Below are 15,271 nucleotides of genomic sequence, written 5' to 3' on the forward strand. Positions count from 1 at the left end.
GACATTAAATACTGTTTATAAGAAATGCTACCAATAATCTAAAAAATGTAGTTATTTTACAGTCGATACAATAGGCCGTATATTTTAAACGACCCAAGCAAATCAAAATTTCAAAATTGCTATGTTTTAATTGAATAAACTTAAGTTTTATTTTATAAGGCTTCAATGTAGTTGCTAGTTAAGATAAAAGTTATATTCCTATGTATTGAATAAATCACAAGCACATAAGTAGCTCTCAAGGCATCCCTAACCGACCATGTTAATTTGTTTACACTGTGTGCTTGTAAGTCGCCTACCTTCTATAAAGAAAAACAGCAGCAGAAACAAGCAACACAACAAGGATTGCAGAACAGATTGATCCAACAATTGCACCAGATTTGCTTTCTGGAGTAAAAAAATAAGAAGTGTTTTGTTGTAAATGCTATTAACGCAATAAACGGCCTAATTTAAAAAAATATATAGCAGACATTTATGAAACTGTTACTTTTTTTACTGTAAATAGTGTTGTCATACATTGAAGCATTTATTTTTTAAAGTTTGTGACAGTGGATATTTTTTTAAAGTATATTAGTGCATGACTGAGAATTGAATTATAAAGGATTGTTTCCCAAACTCTTCACTCGGCAGCCCTTTCAGTTTCATAGCAAAACTTAAAAGTTGTAAAAATAACATTTTCTGTGTGTCTGCTTTACACCTAAACTTAAGTAAGTTGTGCCGCATCACGTCGAATATATCCACGAAAGTCTTTACTTTAAATTTTAATTACTTTTGTTATTACTTTGACCTGAAGAAGCAAAGTTGGTAAAATTAAAATACACTTTCTCATTAAACAATGCCATTTGATTACAAAATTTAGAATTAGAAAAATACAGCTATCGACAAAAAATATTACCACACAACGTACTGCTTAGTCTACATTTAAAAATATCATCATTTTATTGATATTCCATACTATACAGATTGTCCTTAAACAGTTCAGCTGGATTTTCAGATTTGTAATAATAAAGTCGGCCTACTCTTAAACCCTGAAACTATTTGTACAAACCCAAATTTTGAGAGTTCTGTTATAAAGCACTTGTCAATTTACCAGATGCAGTTGTCTTTTGACCTGTACCGGGTATTTTTGTGGCGAAAGTTGTACTTTGTGTGGTTTGAACTTCAATGTTTGGTTTGCGACATTGACCCTTGACCTCACTCCAAACACTTGACCCTTCACAGAAAACGGTTTGGATCTGAAAAAAATATATTTTTTTTATGTTTTGCGAGCCATAAAACTTTAAATGGTATAAAAGTTGTAAGTTTATTTGTAAGACTGCTGAAAACGTTTTAAGGGCAAAATCATGAAGAACTATAAATGTAACCTACTGTTTAATATAGATTAACCCTTTTTAAAAAAGAAATAATAAAATAAAGTATTTGTTTTTTGATAAAACAATATAAAAAAGCTAAATTTTCTGCCTATCAGGTAGTTATATATATTTAAATGCAGTTGTACCATGGTTTTAATATACTAGTCACAAATGTAGATCTTACTTTTAGAGTAATTTCGCTTTCTTCTTGATGCTTCGATGTATTTATTTGTAGTTGTGGGTTTTCGCTCTCTTTGAATTGTTCAAGTGTTGTTAGTGTTTTACTAGACGCTGAAACCTGGAAACAAGAAATATTATGTGATTGGCTGTTTTAAAATATAAGTTATGGGTAAATTATATGTGTATACATATAAATAAATAAATTTCACAAAGTTTAAGATAAGAATTTGAAGATAAAAGCAAAAAAACAACATATCATAGCACATTGAGTTGTATTTTAAATTTGAAATCACTCACATTATAGTAGATGATGTTTGCATGGTTTGTGTTTACTTGCAACAGACAAGGATTGCTTGAGATCACCGATGCACTTGTAACTGCATCTGCAAGTATTACTGCTCTTGTTGTCAAGTTTAACCTGCTTTCAACTGAAAAGTTGCTGCAGCCAATAAATTCAACTGTCATCTGAAACATAATATTTTTATATAAAGGTTTTGTGACAAATACTATAAAAGTGATTAGTTATGTAAATGTGATCTCACCTTAATTGAATATTCAGTCATTGGCTTAAGTGCATTTAAAGTTGCTTGGAAGTCATTGTACTGAAATGTCTTCATTGAAATAACTTTTCCATTATTTTGTGTTGATAGATCAACCTGGTATTGTTAAACTTGTTTTGTTGAACTTGTGTTAAAAATAGATTATTTATTGTGAAATTAGAAGCTTACCTTGTTGATTGTGAGTCCAGTTTGGTTTGTTATTTTACCAAACTGATCGGTCCACATTATAGTAGCATTTGAAGAATTGCATTTAGTTGTTGTTTCTTTTAAAGTTGGGGTAACTGTAAAATCAATAATAATAAAAGCAAAGCAATTGTTATTGCATTTAAAGATTTATTTTTTATTGAGTATTTTTGACCTTTAACAAATTAAAAACTTACATTTGATTTGGCATATGTAGTAAGCTTTAGTTGTACAGTTGACATTAACCGTCTCCCATCCATTAGTTCCATAAGAAAGTGCTTTTTGCTGACAAGTTGTTTTATTTATTGAAGTGAAGTTTGCTGTTGTTTCATCGCTCCACAACCATTGCTTGGATTTCCATTTGGCTCCAAGTAATACTTTCTTGTCCACTATCAAAAGAAATATATTTTTCAGTCAAACTTTCAAGCAACAATGTTTTTCCTGATTTTTTTAAGTATATTTTTTCCTGTCATTTTGTTTTGATTTGCATTCTGATAGGAACCATAATATATAATTATTACTGTAATATCTACCATTATTTCTTGATAAACACAATATTTACTTGAAACTCTTCGTTAAATAACTTCATGTTGTTTGCTGCTTTACATTCGTATGCAATTTTGAATTTCCATTGTTCTAAAAAATCGAAGCAGTTTACATTTATTTTATTCAATAAAATTAATATATATTTTTGGTTTCCAAACATTATAGCAATAACTCATGATATTACCAGTCTATCTTTGGTATGTTATTGCCAAACATTTAAAAGCAAAGACAATGTTAAATATTCAACTGTTATGGATTTATATATATTTTGATTAAAATTGCCAATAAATTGTATTGTATTGAAAATAAAATCAACTCACTTTGTGGCTTTTGAATGACAACTCCATCTCTGTTGAAGTTCTCATATGCAGCATCTGCATTCTGCAAAAAATATGGAATACAGGAAAAGTCCAAACTATAGAAATATGTTGGCACTCACATTTGGTGGCAGTCTGCTTTGTTTTGTAATGCTTTCTGCAAAAGTAGGATTCCTGTTTGGTGAGGTAGCATTGTGGCTAGCTGTAAATATCAGAAGTGTTGTAAACAAGCCCCTTGACAAGTTACTTATAAAATAACTTGAATCAATTCATGAAAAAAAAATTCAAGTTATTAATTTGCAAAAACGTTTAAGTCCTAAAGTAATTTTTAAATTCCAAGTCATTATCATCCAACTAAAATATTAAGCTATTAAAATTGAAAAACTCGTTCAACCCTGAGAAATATTTCGACAATAAACCCCCAGTGTTGTAAACAAGTCATTTTAAAAAGACTGAAGTCCCAGCCAAGTCATTTGTTAAAGCCATAATTAGAGCAAGTCAATTCCAAGTCAAATCTTTGTTATAAAATAAACGTTAAACCTTGTAAACATCAGATTATTATGAGCAATAACTCAGAAATAAGTAACCTATACGCAACATATAGCAAGCAAATTGTTTTCTGAGTTTACAAAATATTGTTTTCATAAAAATACTAATGTCAATGAAAATACCAATGTAAAGGTCAATGTCAAGCCATTTTGCCAAAACGACAAAAATCAACTTAAGTTATTTATAAAAAAGGACTTAAATGTATTTTATTGACTTTGGTCATTTTTATACTGGCCAATATTCCATGCATGTATGGTTAATTAAAACCAAGTAAAACTAAAAATACTGTTAAGTTGTGACCTGGTGCAAGGTAAGGCTGCGGCGCACTTCGCATTGGTACATTATCATCTGAAATATAAAAACAACATTGAAACCGGGTCCTAATATTTTAGCATGTTAAACAAAAAAACCTCAACAACACTAAATGTTTATAATTCAACTTTTAACCATTTGCATCATCAAGTTGCTTTTAGTATTTTCAAATTTAAAAAAAATTTAAGAAAAATACAAAAGAAAAAGAACTAAAAAATTAAATTTTTTAAACATGAGATTTAAAAAACACTTTTTGTCCTCTTAAACTCCTTGAGATTATGTATTTTTTAACAAAACAATTGTCACACCAACCTTGTATGGTTAGGAAATTAGATTCAGCTGATGTATTAACAGCTGCAATAAAATTGACTGTAGTTAAGCACTATCCACGTAAACGTATAGGTCCATAAACAGAATAGGTTAAAGCAAGTTACAGGCATCAGCCTAATCCTACGACCAAAAAATGGTACTTTTAACTGTAAATCTGCTTTGCTATACATTTATGAGTTTATTAAGTATATAAAATCACAATAGCATATTTTATAGCTAAATCATAATAAGATTGTTTAATCAACACTTTAAACTTCTAGACCTAACAACAAACCTGCAAGATTAAGTCCTGTGGGCACAACATTCTTGGCACTACGCCGCTTCCTGTAATATGATGCATCACATTGGTTTATAGGGCTGATAAGTTCACTGTTTAATGGCTAAGAAAGCCTTACATAACGCCATACTATAATTATCTATAAAAAATTATAAACATAATCTGTAATTCAGTGCAGACATTAAATACTGTTTATAAGAAATGCTACCAATAATCTAAAAAATGTAGTTATTTTACAGTCGATACAATAGGCCGTATATTTTAAACGACCCAAGCAAATCAAAATTTCAAAATTGCTATGTTTTAATTGAATAAACTTAAGTTTTATTTTATAAGGCTTCAATGTAGTTGCTAGTTAAGATAAAAGTTATATTCCTATGTATTGAATAAATCACAAGCACATAAGTAGCTCTCAAGGCATCCCTAACCGACCATGTTAATTTGTTTACACTGTGTGCTTGTAAGTCGCCTACCTTCTATAAAGAAAAACAGCAGCAGAAACAAGCAACACAACAAGGATTGCAGAACAGATTGATCCAACAATTGCACCAGATTTGCTTTCTGGAGTAAAAAAATAAGAAGTGTTTTGTTGTAAATGCTATTAACGCAATAAACGGCCTAATTTAAAAAAATATATAGCAGACATTTATGAAACTGTTACTTTTTTTACTGTAAATAGTGTTGTCATACATTGAAGCATTTATTTTTTAAAGTTTGTGACAGTGGATATTTTTTTAAAGTATATTAGTGCATGACTGAGAATTGAATTATAAAGGATTGTTTCCCAAACTCTTCACTCGGCAGCCCTTTCAGTTTCATAGCAAAACTTAAAAGTTGTAAAAATAACATTTTCTGTGTGTCTGCTTTACACCTAAACTTAAGTAAGTTGTGCCGCATCACGTCGAATATATCCACGAAAGTCTTTACTTTAAATTTTAATTACTTTTGTTATTACTTTGACCTGAAGAAGCAAAGTTGGTAAAATTAAAATACACTTTCTCATTAAACAATGCCATTTGATTACAAAATTTAGAATTAGAAAAATACAGCTATCGACAAAAAATATTACCACACAACGTACTGCTTAGTCTACATTTAAAAATATCATCATTTTATTGATATTCCATACTATACAGATTGTCCTTAAACAGTTCAGCTGGATTTTCAGATTTGTAATAATAAAGTCGGCCTACTCTTAAACCCTGAAACTATTTGTACAAACCCAAATTTTGAGAGTTCTGTTATAAAGCACTTGTCAATTTACCAGATGCAGTTGTCTTTTGACCTGTACCGGGTATTTTTGTGGCGAAAGTTGTACTTTGTGTGGTTTGAACTTCAATGTTTGGTTTGCGACATTGACCCTTGACCTCACTCCAAACACTTAACCCTTCACAGAAAACGGTTTGGATCTGAAAAAAATATATTTTTTTTATGTTTTGCGAGCCATAAAACTTTAAATGGTATAAAAGTTGTAAGTTTATTTGTAAGACTGCTGAAAACGTTTTAAGGGCAAAATCATGAAGAACTATAAATGTAACCTACTGTTTAATATAGATTAACCCTTTTTAAAAAAGAAATAATAAAATAAAGTATTTGTTTTTTGATAAAACAATATAAAAAAGCTAAATTTTCTGCCTATCAGGTAGTTATATATATTTAAATGCAGTTGTACCATGGTTTTAATATACTAGTCACAAATGTAGATCTTACTTTTAGAGTAATTTCGCTTTCTTCTTGATGCTTCGATGTATTTATTTGTAGTTGTGGGTTTTCGCTCTCTTTGAATTGTTCAAGTGTTGTTAGTGTTTTACTAGACGCTGAAACCTGGAAACAAGAAATATTATGTGATTGGCTGTTTTAAAATATAAGTTATGGGTAAATTATATGTGTATACATATAAATAAATAAATTTCACAAAGTTTAAGATAAGAATTTGAAGATAAAAGCAAAAAAACAACATATCATAGCACATTGAGTTGTATTTTAAATTTGAAATCACTCACATTATAGTAGATGATGTTTGCATGGTTTGTGTTTACTTTCAACAGACAAGGATTGCTTGAGATCACCGATGCACTTGTAACTGCATCTGCAAGTATTACTGCTCTTGTTGTCAAGTTTAACCTGCTTTCAACTGAAAAGTTGCTGCAGCCAATAAATTCAACTGTCATCTGAAACATAATATTTTTATATAAAGGTTTTGTGACAAATACTATAAAAGTGATTAGTTATGTAAATGTGATCTCACCTTAATTGAATATTCAGTCATTGGCTTAAGTGCATTTAAAGTTGCTTGGAAGTCATTGTACTGAAATGTCTTCATTGAAATAACTTTTCCATTATTTTGTGTTGATAGATCAACCTGGTATTGTTAAACTTGTTTTGTTGAACTTGTGTTAAAAATAGATTATTTATTGTGAAATTAGAAGCTTACCTTGTTGATTGTGAGTCCAGTTTGGTTTGTTATTTTACCAAACTGATCGGTCCACATTATAGTAGCATTTGAAGAATTGCATTTAGTTGTTGTTTCTTTTAAAGTTGGGGTAACTGTAAAATCAATAATAATAAAAGCAAAGCAATTGTTATTGCATTTAAAGATTTATTTTTTATTGAGTATTTTTGACCTTTAACAAATTAAAAACTTACATTTGATTTGGCATATGTAGTAAGCTTTAGTTGTACAGTTGACATTAACCGTCTCCCATCCATTAGTTCCATAAGAAAGTGCTTTTTGCTGACAAGTTGTTTTATTTATTGAAGTGAAGTTTGCTGTTGTTTCATCGCTCCACAACCATTGCTTGGATTTCCATTTGGCTCCAAGTAATACTTTCTTGTCCACTATCAAAAGAAATATATTTTTCAGTCAAACTTTCTTTGTATCAGCAGATTACTGAAATGACCAATACACTTTTAAAAACTGATTAAGAAAAACACTCGTAGAACAACCTAACCAAGATCTGTTAATAAACTTTAAAAAAATGAAAACTTCCAGCAAAGAAGAAAATTGCAGTTTTTTCTCAAAGGTTCTTATGTCATCTTCAAGGCAGTCAATAATTGTAACTTTTAATGTTTTGTTGACCTTTATCTTATTTTGGATTAAATTACTTCCAAAACTTACTTAAACAAATATTTTTACCTGGTACATAGAATGTTCCAACTAAAATGTTGTGATTGTGATAAACCTCACCCCTGACGTCGGTCAACTGATACGAGTAAATTCCCAGCTTACGTTGGTAAATATATATTGCTTTATGTCCAGGGGTTAGTGATGTAATTGCGTACAACATAAAATCATCGTACCAACCTGTAAAACAATACTTTATTTAAAATTGTCAGTGAAAGATGTTTTGCAGTTTTGTTATATAATCATCAGTTATGTGAAGAACTTATTTACTTAAAGATGTTTGGAAAACTATCTGACCACTTTATTGCATAAGCAGTTGACATGGGACAATTTGTGACATACTGTTTAGACATGCCGGAGCTGTTGTTTCAGATGGTAGACAAAAATTCTGATAACTAAATTATTATATTTATGTATATTGCAAATTAATTTAAAAACATTTGAGTAAATTAATTCTTACCATCACCATGACATGTTGTTCTAATTTTAACAGCCCATTTATGATTTCTATCAGCAGCAAAACAGAAGTATATGGCAGTTCTTCCAGTTGCATTTCTGTGTAAATGTTCGATTGCATGAAACCCATGTGATGATTAATGTTATAATATGATGTTATCCAGATGACTTACGTGTTGTAAAGGTCGACGTATGACAAGTGTCCCAACCTAGAAGTGCTTTTCCAAGGAACAACTTCATCAGGTGATCTCGAGTATTTGTAAAACAATGCTTTATGATAATAATCCTTAGGGTTGTAGAAAATCCAAACTCTTGTAAGATCTGAAAAATAAATTCAAAAATGCTATCCATATCAGAATATTTTTTTATTTTATGGTACTTAACTTTATAAGCTTTATATTGAGTTACATCTAACACCGCTGTTTTAACTCGCTTATATATCATATATCATTTGCCAAAAGCCAATTGTGAGTTGTAATTCTTATATATATCCCACTTATTTTCTTTTAAAATCTGGTTTAGGAATGCGACTATGTTTTTCTATTGTGAGTAATATTATGTAATATTTCAATTTTGACCTGTTGTTCGAGATGATTTTTGAACTTAAATTTCTGAGCTGATCATTTGGCTCTAAAAATGTACCCTTTATGTACATCATAATCTATATAATGATGTTGGTGTTTGAGTAGTTCCCGGTGTACCAACGATATGACCTTGTAATCCCAAACTGCGTGCCTTGATAGATTGTCAAGTGTGCCGCGGAACTTTTTGTCATTTCAGAAAACAAGGTATTTGTATTACCTTGGCATGCACGCAAGCAATTTAAACTTAAAGACGCACTATTTATTAAAAATTAATAAGTTTGAGTCATTTACATATCATTTGTTGTGTGTTAACGGCGATTGTAAAATGACTCTCAATTGTTCTGTTTAAAAGTGTGCCGCGAAATAATTAAGATTTTTTTAGTGTGCCACGAGCCAAAAAAGTTTAGGAACTTTTCAATTGCATGCGAAAAACATACACAAAAAATAATTCAACTATGCTTAAATTTAATTTTGCTTCTTGAAATTTTGATGTCAATGGTAATTTTCTTTTAAATTACAACAGTCAGGATAAAAAAGTTTTTGTTTAAATTAACCTAGCAATATATAATGTTTTGGTTTAACCTGTCCGTAAGGTGTCAGCCATCGACGTTATTATTTGATTTGTTTTCACATCATTATTCACCACTAGATGTCCTCCCAACAATGCACAATTGTTTTCAGCATCATTTGAATTCAAAATATCATTTGACAACTTTAACACTTTTGACCCAACTCCATTTACAACTGGATTGCAAATTGCTGAAACAAACAAAAACAAATTTAAACTTAGCTTCAATCTGTCAAGTAGCTTGAAAATGAAGGTCAAAGCCAAATTGGTCGCGTAATTGAAATCATCGTAAAAAAGACATTTCAATCTGTAGATTTCTGTGACAATAATTGATGATGAAACAAGAGTGTATTGCAACTTCTTTTTTAAGATGATGTAAATATATGCGAACCATTTGGCTTGACATTCATTTTCAGCATCAAACTTTCTTTGTTACTAACACCTTAAAAGCTATTTAAATAACATTATAATTAAATTAAATAAGCTATTGTTGGCAATTATTGCTGAAATAAGATACTTTATAATTGTATATTTTGTTTTTCTTACCTGAACATTTATAAGACAAAACGCCTACAAGAATGAAAACATACATCATTTCGCTACAAGCATTTAATGTAAAACTACACCAAAGTATTCATAATGACAGTTCACTGCTTCACTATAACTTATAAATGAAAAGAAACTAAACAAGGAAGTGTGTGTCATAGTTTTTATAAATGTCTCCTTGAAGTGTGTGGTGATTACTTAATGACTGAGCTGACACAATTAACAGTTCCTGGTTCATGTACTTTCAATTCTAACAACAAACGAACAGATTTAAACCCCAACTTAGTTTGACCTCAGAAATTAATGTTTCCCAAATAAATAGTTTGTTTGAAAATTACAGTTCGTTTGGCTGAGTACATTTCACTTAGCAAATGTCAGCTTTAAAAAATGGGCTTTAGGTATTAATGCATAAATGGTAATATTACCAGGGTTTTCAGGCATTTTTATGTAAAGAAAATGAGCTAAAATTAAACTTAAAAATGTTCAGTGATGAAAAATATTTATCTGAATGCAAAATGCACAGATTCTGGTTAAATATTATACGTTAACTTTTTTTCAAGCATAAAGTTTTTGTAATCAATTTGATCTTAAGCTAATAATATTTATTTTGTTGTTACTTTGCCAATATTCATCACAAAATGTTTTGCACAAAATTTATGCATAGAAAATAACCGACTACCACCTTACTTCACATAGTTGTTGTGAATAATGCAATCATGAATGCTCCAACAGATGCAATCATCACATCAACATAATCCCATCTGAAACAATATATGCGTTTTTTAACCTTGTTGTATTTGTTGATTTGACTGTCTGTTTGCGACAATTACTAAAAATATAAAAAATTTGCAAATGTTTGAAAAATAGAAGTTTTTATTACCTGTTACGGATTCTGACTGAAAATACGATAAAGTAGCCACCAGAAATAAAAATAAAATAAAAGAACTAAAAAGCATTTTAGATAAAGAAAGAGTGCAACTGCAACATGGAGCTGTTGTTGTGGTGTCATAAAACAATTAAATTAAACTTAATAAACCTGCTGTTTCGGTTCAACAAATGTGAAATTAAAATGAGTCTAGTCATATTCAAGGAGAAGGTGCCATTTTTTTTCTATAAAACTTTATTTTTTTTAAATTATTTTCTGTTCTTCAATTTATACACCTATATTACAATTAGGGCTTCATGGACCCAAAAAAACTAGCCAACACACCCCTAAGGGGTCAACAGATCCCAGTTTAAGAACCCCTGACCTAGGTCTTCAAACATAACTTAGGTAACATACTTTAGGTAACATACAATAGGGTGTATCTTTATAGAATCGAAAACCACCGGCGGCAGGTTTTAGCCAGTCGATCACTGCTCCGCTGACGCGTATATTAACAAGTAAAACTCATAGTTAAAAACATGAGTAAAAACAGGATCAGACGTTTTGTTCAAAGGAAAATATATTTCGCCAAAGTGGCATCATCAGTTCCTGTAAGAGTACAAATAAATAAAATCAGAGCGCAGCCATCAACAAACCAATAAAAGTAAACAATAAAATATTAAAACATTATAATAGACTAAAAACGCAATGAAAAGCACTACAGCCTCGCAGGCAACACGACTGGGATAAATGAGTAGGCGACGCAAATAAGTGGAGGAAGGGGAAAAAATACATATGAGTAGTGCGAGATGCTAGACGGTAAAATGCGGCTCGAATGGGTAGCGATAAGATAGCGGTTTATCTTATTCGCGGTAGAACCATTTTTTTGATGTTAATGGTTGCGTTGACTACCTTTAGCCACTTTGCTTCACATATGTCCAACTTATTAAAAAGTGGTTTTTCTAAAAATGTTATGCTGAAACACTCTGCAATGGTAGGCCTCTGCCTCAGCATGGACATGTGTTTGTCAGCGTAGTGGCGCAGAAGTGCTGCTTTGTCGTTATTTTCTTTGTACTTGAAAGTTTTCCATACTGCTCTATGGCCTCTCCACCTTGTTGCAAATGAATTTTTTGTTTGCCCCACGTATCGTTCGCCACATTGCCGACAGGACGCCATGTAAATACCGTGGTCGGTGCAGCAAAGTGCTTGTTTCAGTGCTATGTTCCCATTGCGAGTGGGAACTGTGCAGAATCACCCTTCGGCTTCAAACCAAAGGATTTTAAAAAAGAAACTGCAAAACATCGGCAGTTCTTACAGGGAACTTCCCACCACCCCATTTCCGTTTTTAAATCAATCATAACTGGAGAGGTGACACGCCTTAGACGACTAAACGAGATGGAGGAAGATTACTCACTGAGCCTTCAAAATCTCGGCAAGAAATGTCTGCTTTCCTCCAAGGATGGTTAAAGTCACGTTAAAAACTGCAGCACAGTTTGAAGCTAAAGTGCGCCAAAGGCAGACAAAGAAAAACAGAAAGGACCTTGTAGTTTGGCCCACAGCCTTTCCAAAGCTGCTTAAAACTACCTTAGACGAAAGAAGGCTGCAGCCACAAGCGATGCTTGTCTACAAAAGACCTCCGACACTTGGAAGCGTACTTACCAACTACCGCGCAATTAGTCAACCGGCAAGTACCATCCCTTCCACTGGAAAGTCAATCCCGTGCGGCCACTGCTGTTTATGCGGTCATTATAAACAGGCAGAGAGCATGGTCTCGAAGGTTTTTACAGTTCCCACTCGCAATGGGAACATAGCACTGAAACAAGCACTTTGCTGCACCGACCACGGTATTTACATGGCGTCCTGTCGGCAATGTGGCGAACGATACGTGGGGCAAACAAAAAATTCATTTGCAACAAGGTGGAGAGGCCATAGAGCAGTATGGAAAACTTTCAAGTACAAAGAAAATAACGAGAAAGCAGCACTTCTGCGCCACTACGCTGACAAACACATGTCCATGCTGAGGCAGAGGCCTACCATTGCAGAGTGTTTCAGCATAACATTTTTAGAAAAACCACCTTTTAATAAGTTGGACATATGTGAAGCAAAGTGGCTAAAGGTAGTCAACGCAACCATTAACATCCAAAAAATGGTTCTACCGCGAATAAGATAAACCGCTATCTTATCGCTACCCATTCGAGCCGCATTTTACCGTCTAGCATCTTGCACTGCTCATATGTATTTTTTTCCCCTTCCTCCACTTATTTGCGTCGCCTACTCATTTATCCCAGTCGTGTTGCCTGCGAGGCTGTAGTGCTTTTCATTGCGTTTTTAGTCTATTATAATGTTTTAATATTTTATTGTTTACTTTTATTGGTTTGTTGATGGCTGCGCTCTGATTTTATTTATTTGTACTCTTACAGGAACTGATGATGCCACTTTGGCGAAATATATTTTCCTTTAAACAAAACGTCTGATCCTGTTTTTACTCATGTTTTTAACCATGAGTTTTACTTGTTAGGTAACATACACACCTTTGCTGAATTATTGTAATTGGAACATATATTAAACTACTTTTCATAATGTCAGCATATCTAATGTACACCCTTTATAATATATGCTTGATGTATTAGCAAAAAATTATAAATGTGTTTTAACCAAAACATATAGTTTAAAATGTTGTCTGGTATTTCTAGTGTACTTGTTATGCAGTGACCTTTGACACACTTGGTCAAGAGCCTTAAATAGAACACCTTAGATAAAGATATTACAGCGAGCAAGCATTGGTATAGTTGAAATTTTGTGAATATTTACAAAATATAAAATGCAACAACAAATTTAAAAAAATTGTTGATGGCTTGTTGACAATGTAGTTGTTTAGTCTGGCTATCCCTTAAAATAAATAATACAAAGTAAGCAGCTTACATGAATGCTAGAGGCAAATGTGAATGCTTCTATGGCCTCAAATTGTACTGGAAGGCTAAAAAAGCTAAATTAAACTAATTAAGCAAAACCGTACAACGCTTTTAGGTCAGGTATTACTATTTAAATGCTATTGAAAGTTCTATTGCAAGGGGTACAATTTTAAAGACTTTGACCGGCTTCAGAAATTTATGGAACTCTGCAAAGCATTAAAATCAGAAGAGAAAGAAATGTAGCCTATTGCTATACATAGAATTTTCGTTTCAATTCAAATCGTTCCTTTTTCTATTCACTTACTTGGAAGTTTGCTTAAGTTGTCTATTGGCGATCGTCATATATTTTGTAGGGGTGCCGCAAAATTATTTTAGCCCTATTGTTCTGCTGCAAGTGGAAAAGGTTGCGGTGCTTGCTCTACATCTTGTGCCTCCGATTTTCAGTGTTGTAATGACTTGATGCTATTGTTATTTAAGTTGTGCAGTTTGTAGCTCATAGTGCACTTAAGTCACTGTTTTTAAATGACTTGACTTGACTTAAGTCTTTTGGGCAAATGACTTGGGTTAAAATAAATTGTTTTAATTAAGCAATTAATTATAAAATTGCGTTATTTAGCCCAATCTTAGCACAAAAGAATTTGCTTGTAATGTAATATGCTGCTTTTATGTTATTTTTGACTCGAGTTGCTCGTAATAATCGGAGGAGTTTGCCGGTTTTTATAATTCAAAGTTTTATTTTTTTGACATGGCTGGACTTGAAGTTGACTTGCTCTCATAATGACTTGACTGGGGCTTGACTTGTTATTTATTCAAAAAGACTTGACTTGTACATAAGTTATTTTACGAATGACTTGACCGGGACTTAAGTCATTTCAAAATGACTTGTTTACAACACTGCCAATTTTACTGGTGATATTTCTCATCATGTGGATTTCTCACTTTTCAATTCTGATTTTTATTAGCAAAAAAAACGAAAAAAATCAATGGAAATCAAAGCAAAGCTTTCGAGGAAGACTTGAAAGTAAATTTGAATGCTGATCTGCAATCCGCACACCTGATTAGGAGCCATATTGTTTAACTTAAAGCATTATTTCTTCCAATTTGGCCAGCGACCCAATTACTTTACGCCAGTAAAGACACAAGATCAAAATGTGTCTGTTAAAAAATGTTCCGGCATATTTCCTTTACCGTTTGCATCCGGCCTACCGAGGTCGTTAACTGACCAGTTAATCCTAACGCATTCCCTTTTTCTGCAATGAAAGTTTATTCAATTTCTACTGTGACACACAACGATATGAGCACCATACTTGCGAGATGCGTTTTACTGCGAAGTAAGCTGTTTTATTGAAAGCGAGATGATGCTGAATTTTTGAATGTACAATAAACCTATAATCGACCTGCCAATATGCACTTTTAAATGCAATGGCTGTTTGGTACAGTTTCGATTTAGTGTAGTCAATGTCCCCTTGTTGAAATATACAATATCACTTGCATTTGTTTTAATTTCTTTATATTTGTTATATTGTTTTCACATCCTAATATTTAGATTTGTTTGTAGACGCAAAGCGCTGTCATTAAACCTGTTTATGGTGTAAGAAGAAAATAATATTCAA

The sequence above is a fragment of the Ascidiella aspersa genome, chromosome 6, assembly GCF_963924565.1.
Source record: "Ascidiella aspersa chromosome 6, kaAscAspe10.2, whole genome shotgun sequence".
Classification (NCBI taxonomy): Eukaryota; Metazoa; Chordata; class Ascidiacea; order Phlebobranchia; family Ascidiidae; genus Ascidiella; species Ascidiella aspersa.